At 34.6% G+C, this 8,911-nt stretch overlaps 1 long non-coding RNA gene across 1 annotated transcript; it reads right to left on the reverse strand.

The window, feature by feature from the left end:
• Positions 1-291: 291 nt before the first annotated feature.
• On the reverse strand, positions 292-5,453 carry LOC138029033 (uncharacterized). Its single transcript, XR_011127796.1, has 3 exons — positions 5,400-5,453; positions 906-980; positions 292-426 (listed from the first exon to the last, which is right to left on the reverse strand). It is a non-coding gene; the product is annotated as an uncharacterized lncRNA (long non-coding RNA).
• Positions 5,454-8,911: the final 3,458 nt, after the last annotated feature.

Below are 8,911 nucleotides of genomic sequence, written 5' to 3' on the forward strand. Positions count from 1 at the left end.
AGGCTATTTGTATTCAGAGAAACAACCCTCTTTAAATCAACAATTACACTATGTCAATCTAAAACTATCTTTAACTTCACGCAATACTTCATTCAGTTGTTACTATTTTTTTCACAATAGCATTTTCTATTTATTATAAATTCGGCTTCCATCGCTCTGTATTCTGACTAACTGAGGATGGCAGAAGTTTCTGTTGAAACATGTATTATAAACTCAAAGGTTTAGTTGTTTTCTTAAAATTCTTTACTTTTTATTTGCACATTATTTTCGTCAAACAAACTTTGTCCAAGCAACCTTAACAAATCACTTTTATTCTAGTTGCTGTTGTAAAGAATGCCCAACTTTTAAGACTTTACTTGACCACAAAAATGTAATTTTGGCCTTCAAGTAGAGGAGGCCAACCATAATTGCTTGATCTTCTGGAACCTTCAAACAGAAGAGCAAACATTTCCTGTCAGGGTTTAATAACCAATTTACTGTAACAGTAACTTGACATAATTATACATAAAGAGAATGACTTTGTATTAACAAACATGTGCTAGCTACTTTGACTTTGTTGGTTATAATGGGAATGTCTTAGGGCCTGGCCAAACGGGAAATGTTTGGCATTTAAACAACATCAAATAATGTTTGGTGACCAACCATTTTACCATTCGGCCACCCTTTTTGGTGCTCTTTGATCGTGTTTGGTCGTGTTTGATAAAAATTGAAGGCCATAAAATATTCGATAAAAAACAACAAAAACATTTCTTGATGTTTCTTGATGTTATTTAAATGGAAAACATTTCCTGTTTGTCAAGGCGCTTATGATGCTCCATCAACTGTCCTAATGCTGTGTAAAGGCTATTGCAAAATGAAATTGGCAAAGTTTTTTTGTTGTCAAGATGTGTGTACATTGTACTTACAAAACGTGTCTTCAACTACTCCAACTCCTTTTCTTTTATTTTCTTTCATCTTTGACTTTCATAGTCTGACACTTCCTAAATGTACAAAAGGCAGATGTTTCATTAAAAAATTAACTAATTAGCACTGAAAAATATTTAATTAATAAACATTTTTGTAGGGCTTCCCAGTTGATTATAATTTTGTTGAGAGTAATTATCGACAAGACTAGTGTTTAAAGTTTGATCTATAATGGAATTTAAAAAAACTTTATGAATATTTCAACCAGTCAGATGCAAAGCTAAGAGCAATAATTTTATTGCAACTTAGTCACTCTACATGTGGGTGTCCCATACTTAGCAGCAGCAGCTGCACTGGATTGGCTAGCATTCTGACTAGGATATATTACTCCAGTTTATGGTTAATTGACAGGTGCAGTATTTCATTCAGAAAATATTCTGGTGTGTAATTTACTTTGGTCTTATTGGTTTGGCAACTTTACAATAAATAGACAAGTTTCATATTCTCACATATGGACTGAAATCAGCATCAAATAGAGGCTAATGCAGAAGAATGCAAATTATTTTCCTTTGCATCAGCTTCTATTTGATGCTTAATCCAGTCCAACCGTGATAATGCTGGTCAATTGAAGACCTCTCTATCAACTTCATTATTAGGTAATCACATATTGTGATTTCCAGCGTAATTTGGAATAAATAATCACGAGCAAATTTTTTCAAAGACGACCAAAATCGCACGAGCCTGTATGGCTAGTGCAATTTGAGGTCTTTGAAAAATTGCTCGTTATTATTTATTCCAAATTCCACGTGATTATTTATTCCAAATTGCACGAGAAAAATCATGTGATTACTTATTAATAACTTATATGAAAAAAATCGAGATGGTTAAGTAGACGAAACGCACGCATATCACGCAATCAGCAGGGTTCTCCCTAGTTTTCAGCACAACTGGTAAGGGGCCTTTTCAAACCAGTAAATCATTTGTTTAAAGTTGGACGTTTTGCAAAGGATAAGCGACTTCTGAGTGTTTGCAGGCGGTAACAAGTGCTCTTACAAGCAGTAAATTTTACCAGTTACCGCCTGATAAGGAGAACCCTGAATCAGGGGAAAATTGCGCCATCCAAGGCACAAGCTTAATTTGAAACCAAAACTTTTCATTGGTTCTGACCAAAGCGTATTGTTTATTAGCCAATCATAATCCAGAATTTCGATGTGTAATTTACACTGGTATTACACTTTTTTCGCACTGCATTACACTTGAACTGCACTGCTCTCAGACAATCAGAATCGAGTAATTTTTTCATGTATATTATTAAACATGGAATATCAATATTAAGTAATAACAATTCTGCATTACTGTGTATCCTATGTGCAACAAAGCATAGGGAAACTGCGAACAAGACATCTATTGGCTAAGAACAAAATTGCTGAAATGGGTTTAACACTCCCTAAAACTAATTGGAATTAGCAATGTCATATCCCCCCAACAAATCAAGATTTATCAAAGAGGGTTAAGATACTGACAGAAGTATTAATTTTACATGTAAGAATAAAAATTAGCGAAATAAATTAGTGTTACCCAACGTTTCACTGTCACCCAGACTGTGATGACATCACTTTCAAGTAACAAAAAGATTCTTTAACCTAGTAACTAATTTATATGTGTGAGGTTATGGGAACGATTAACACATATTTTTATAGTGTTGTACTTAACATGTATGCATGTAAAGTATGTTCAAATTAAACAAAAAGTTTTCTGTGGATAGTGTCCAATTGTGTGTTCAAGCTTGGTAACTTAGACAGACTAGTTTTCCATTGCATTTCTTCAATACCAAAAAGTTACTTGTAAGGTCGAAAACAGTTTTAATTCTATGAATGAAATGATATACAGGTATGAAATGATCCATGTATTGTATTGCGGATATGAAATCCAGTGGAGCTATAATGATCCTCGCAGTTATCAACGCAATTTTTGTCAATTACGTAGAGAAGTCTGAAAAATTCAGGACTTCAACGGAGTTTGAACCCATGACCTCACGATGCAGGTGTGACGCTCTAACCAACTGAGCTTAATGAAGAGACTGATGTTGGTTGTTGGTCATTTGTGGATTCAAGTGTTCCCGTGATGAATGAACCAATGAATGTAATGATATATGAAACAAATCATATATTGAACTCGTCAAGTGGTGGGGTTGTTAAATGCCACAAACAATACTAGTTTTAATCCGGAACCTAAAAAAATCGTGTTTGGCTTGTTCAAGCAAAGCCTTGCTGGGCATGGAACTGTGAGAAAGTTTAACTTTACTTTTTTATACATGACATATGACACCTATTCAAATAAGCTAAAAGTGAGCGCAAATTATTTTGTCTGAATTTGTTAATAATATTAATTTTAAATACAAGGTGGAGAAATTTACATGATTCAATTTACTTTCTTCGCCCTCTTTGATTGCTCACTCAGTTGCCCTGCATGTCAGTATGGGATTAGCTGCCTATTACATCCTGTTTTGGTTGTATGTCATATAATTATAAGTTGTATTTGTTTTCTTTTTCTTTTTATATGTATCTTCATTATTGGTATTCAAGTGTAATGTAAACTTCTAATGTGTGTTCAATAAAAATAAATAAAGAAATATATGTTGAACTGCAGTTATGAAATCAAGTGAAGCTATGATCCTCAGTGGCTTCATATTTCAGTTGGTTAAAGCATCGCACCATTGGTTTTCATCAATATGTTAATGGAGTGCTGGCTAGTGTAACTGATGTACTCAGCACTGCACAGATCAAATTGATAATCATACACCACACATTGCTGGTTAACCTTGTAGGGCGATTTGAACGAAAGTGTTTGTATTGATACGTAGCTTATTGTTTTACAGATTTTTTAGCCGAGTTTTCGAATAAAACAATTTCCAATGCGATTGTGTATTGATACGTAGCTTATGGTTTTCAGATTTTTTAGCCGAGTTTTCGATTAAAACAATTTCCAATGCGATTCTTAGATTGTATGGTGTGTTGTAAATTACGCAAGTGATATATCCTATACGCATCTGATAACAACTGATAACAACTGATAACAGTATTTTACACACTTTCAACTTTGCCGTCGATCGGTAAGTCAGTGAAGTCTGGCGAGTCATACATCACCATTACGGAATGTTATGTCACGTCAACTGCTCGTTTTTACCACAATTTTTCTTTTTTCTTAACCTGTCGGTTACCTGTCGGTAACCTGTTGGTTAGCTGTCAGTAGACTGTCGGTAACCTGTCGGTCAACTGTTGGCCGACAGGTTTTTCGGGGAGCTCTTCTTCATAATTACCCCCAAACCGGCCTAAACCGGCCAGACTTAGTATTTCACTCTGTCTAACGCCAGACGATTTTACTCATCAATGGTAAACCCCTGGGAGTCCATGGGTTAATTTAAAGGTGGTTTCGGTTCACACAGTTTAACATATTCACCAATTTTACAGCTTCTGACCACTGGTGTAAGAATGTGATTAATTTTTTTACTCAGATCAGATACCGTTCTTCAGCAACTGCATCAGTACTTGTAAGTATTGCACTTATACACATATTCATTGTTACACGTACCTGCTGGTCTATTTACTGCTGCACTCATTCCTACAATCATCTTGAATCTGATTGTTTTTTGGCTATCAAAACATTTTAATTTAATTAACAATAATTATATTGATCCAAAACCAACAAATATTACCAATAGTCCAAAACCTTGAAATGTAATATGAATTTCACAGACTTAAACTGTGGAGAAGCAAATGAGTGAAAGATCATCACAGTTTTGTTTGCTGCTTTCAGCAGCAAAAGACAGACCTGAACTGAAAAAAACTAGGCCTGAATGGGATGTGATAACTGACCTCTGTGATACAGCTGCAACCGCAATGCTGAGGACCGTCAGGCTTCAAATCCTGTTCAGGTCTGAAATATTCAGGTCTATCTTTCACTGCTGCTTAAACAACGAGCAAAACTGTAATGAACCTAGTCTCTCCTCAGTCTAAAACCATATTGCACACTGAAATGGAGCAACATGATCTTTACTGTTGTTATCTTCTTTTGAATCTTTGGTTTTGGAGTGTTGATGTGCAGCCAAGGCAAGCATGATGATAACACCAGGGCACTACATCAATGAACAAGCTGAATGTTTGAAAATAAAATGCTCTCCAAAGTTGGAATAAGAACATTATCTATCCAAAACCTACATGTACATTAACCCATTGACTCCTGGGGGTTCTTCATTGATGAGTAAAATCGTCTGGCGTTAGACATAGTAAAATACCAAGTATGGGCGGTTTAGGCCAGTTGTTTGGGGGTGAATGGGTTAACCCAACACTAGAACATTACCTACATGTTTGTAAAGGTGCATGTACTTAATACAATATATTAAGTTTACAATCAGATCGCTTCAGGGCAAAGATAACTTGAGAAAGGTCACGAATGTAAAATAAATTTATACAAAAAGCACTGGTACATGTAAATACCCATGACTTTCCTTTGAACACAGTGGGGATTTCTCTCCCCTTCCTCTTGATGTTAAATTTTCTTTCCTAAACAGGATTAAAGGCACATGTTAGTATGTTGTACTTTTAGCATACAAGAACATAGAATAAACGTAGTTGTACTGTCATTATGCCACTGAAAGAGTCACACAAATTTATCTCACCATTTTCTGATAAGCAGGTGGCTTTCTTAATAACCTAATGATGCTGCTGATGTGCTTTACGGCTTTTGCAGCATGTACATGTAACGTATAGTGCAACAACACTCTCTACAAACACTTAAAATTCAACAATAATTATTTCAACTCCTTTTAATCTAATTGCACTCATCCTCTTAATACCCTCGTAGTAGTAGTAGTAGTAGTAGTAGTAGTAGTAGTAGTAGTAGTAGTAGCAGCAGCAGCAGCAGCAGCAGCAGCAGCAGCAGCTGCAGCAGCAGCAGCAGTAGTAGTAGCAGTAGTAAGTAGTACTAGCAGTAGCATTAGCAGTGCTCGGAAGTAGTACTAGAAGTACAGTGCTAGGAGTAGTAGATGCAGCAGCAGTATTCCAGTTACCACTGGTAATAATCAAGGAAAGCGCATTTAAGCTGCCTTTTTGTGAATCAAATAAATTATTCTATTGTAGGTTTTGACTGAGGATGATCACTGAATTTCATTAAATGGCAATTTATTTTGGATGCATCGTATGAAACATTTTACATGTGTGTCGAATTTAGTTCTAAAGTCACACAATAAATCACACAGATCAAGCTTGAGGCCCGCACGTGAAATCCAGTGAGTAGCCAGCCTCACAAAGAGAGCAGCCAAGAAACCCAAAATCACAAATCATCCATACAAACATTGACCTCTTTCATAATGGTGGCCAAATAATACAGTGTACATGTATATTCTTTTGTGTTAACGATAATAAGCCTTTGTAGCCTCACTACAATGAGCAAATTTCAAATGAAAAATTTTTTTTTCAAATGAGGGCAGTAGGTCTAATTAACATACACACAGAAGAATGTAAAGGAGGTCACCATTAATTATGAAAGTGGTCTATATTTCCACAGTTCCTAAATTACACCTTTAGTGGGCATCTTGCTTTACTCTTCTGCATGTGCTACAATAGGCCTTTTGCAACAAGTCATCACATGACCTCTTTTTCATAGACACAATGATTCTGCTTTTTTCCAGAAATAAAAAGAGCAGCTCTAAATATGCTACCATGCCGATTTTTGTAAGCATGTCGTTTAAACTGGTGCTGTTACAGTTGAAAGAAATTACAAGGACTTGTATGGGAAAAGGTCACTTTGCCACCCAATCAAACTTCAATGATCTTTATACAAATTCTTGTATTATACTAACTTTTCAAACCGCTTTTAAAATTATTCCTTCAAAAGTCTGAAAATTTCCACCCTCGCACCTTTATTCTCACTCATTTGACCGATGGTAAAAATAGGAATCTGAGTGCTCTTTGTGACATATAATTCTGTACAATTACACTGAAGGGCAAAAGCTTTTCCTTCGTACACAAAAGTATGGAATTTTTGAGTATTTACATGGTCATATACACTCTTTACCTTAAGAGGTACTTCTCTGAAAATTTGTATTCTGGCTATTGAAGACAAACATGATTTAATTTCCATTTCTGGAATTTCTAAAGTCCGAGCTTTAAGTTCACCAACTGTCAGTCATGTGACCAGTTTGTTGCAATTGGCCTACTACCAAAATTATTATTGATGATGATGATGATAATAATCATAATAATAATTTTCATGGTTTCGTGGTTTAAGTTAGTTTTAAATGTTTGACCATTTCTAGCTGACATACAGTAATTACTACAAATAAGTTACAGAAATAAGTACAAATAGATACTCTAATTTAAGAAAGACACTGAAATAATAATAATAACAATAATAACAATAACAACAACAACAACAATAACAATAATCATTATTATTGTTGTAATATTAACAACATCCCAGGTGGAAATCTTATTAAGATCTTAGTAAGATTCTTAACAAGCTTCTTAATAAGATCTTACTTTGTTTCTTAATTAAGAATCTTACAAGATCTTACAAGATCTTACAAGATTCTTGCAAGATCTTGTAAGATTCTTAACAAGATTCTTACAAGATCTTATGAGAATCTTGTAAGAATCTTATAAGATCTTAGACAAGTTCTTAGATAAGATCTTGTAAGAATCCTGTAAGATTCTATCTAAGATCTTACAAGATTCTTTTTTAAGATTGTTACAAGATCTTGTAAGCTGTTGTGGGGCTAAGATCTTCCAAGAATCTTTTTCCTGATCTTGCAAGATCCTTCAGGGATCTTGGACAACATATTGCAAGATTACCAACGATAAACTTATAAATTTTTGGGGCTTTCTGTAGGTACAGGAAAGCAAGTTGTAGTTTTGGTCACTTGGAATTAGTCTTTATTTAGAGTTGTTTTGTTTTAAATAATCTGTGCTCCAGTGACTTGCAGGCTTCTCAGTAGTAAATTCGCACATCTAGCAATATTTTTACAAATCCAACAATGATGTTGTCTTGTGGTGTCATTATCTTCAAATTACAGTCAACTCCTAACAAATTATTATCCCCTGTAATGCTAGTTTACAAAGAAATGCTGCACAATTTATTATTCTTTTGTGTATTAACTTTTTATTGAACAACATACAGCAAAACTGAGTACATGCACTGTTGTGTTCTTCAAGCATAGTGCAATTTTCAATATCATAAGAACAACATTAATACATTGTAAAAAGAAAAGACTTGGAAGCGATAGACTGAATGCACTACATGTACGTGCTTCAGGACTCCTAACAAACATGAAAACAAGCCTCTTTTCCACTAATCTTCAGCTTGACTTGAAATATTACTGGTAATTCGGGTCACACTAAAGTCTGACCTGAATTTCCCATAATATCTCAATTCAAGTTCAAGATTAGTCAAAAAGAGGCTTGTCTTCATGCTTAAGAGGGGTCCTGAGGTATTCTATCCCTTCCAAAAAACCTTTTTTTACCATAATTCACACTCCCTTTGCGAAACAAGGGATCATAGAACACTAATTTTTTGTTGATAAGTTCCGCTTTCTACTTTGATGTTTTTTTAATGATCGCAAAAGGAGAGTGAATTTAGAATAAATCTGGGCAAAATTCCAACCACAAGAAGGTTTATTTTCAGGCCAAGTTCAATTAATTGCTCTATAACCTGTTTCTAAGATTTATTGACATCTTTTACATCTTGAGTCTAAACACTTCTGATTCAGTGATTGCCTTATCTGTCCCCATTTTTTCTGAAATTACACTTCGCCAATGTTATCTTTTATTGCTCCTGTATAAAAAAAGATAAGAAAATAATGATTAGTCAACTGGACTGTGCAGCTTAGCTTTTCCACTATCAAAACATGTTGATTGGTTTAAGGCAACAGTTTTAATGTTGAAACTATGTGGGTTAAGCATTAAGCTAAGACAGTATATGGTATATTGGAATGATGTTTTAGACTAAATTA

Source organism: Montipora capricornis, chromosome 13 (assembly GCF_036669925.1).
Source record: "Montipora capricornis isolate CH-2021 chromosome 13, ASM3666992v2, whole genome shotgun sequence".
Classification (NCBI taxonomy): Eukaryota; Metazoa; Cnidaria; class Anthozoa; order Scleractinia; family Acroporidae; genus Montipora; species Montipora capricornis.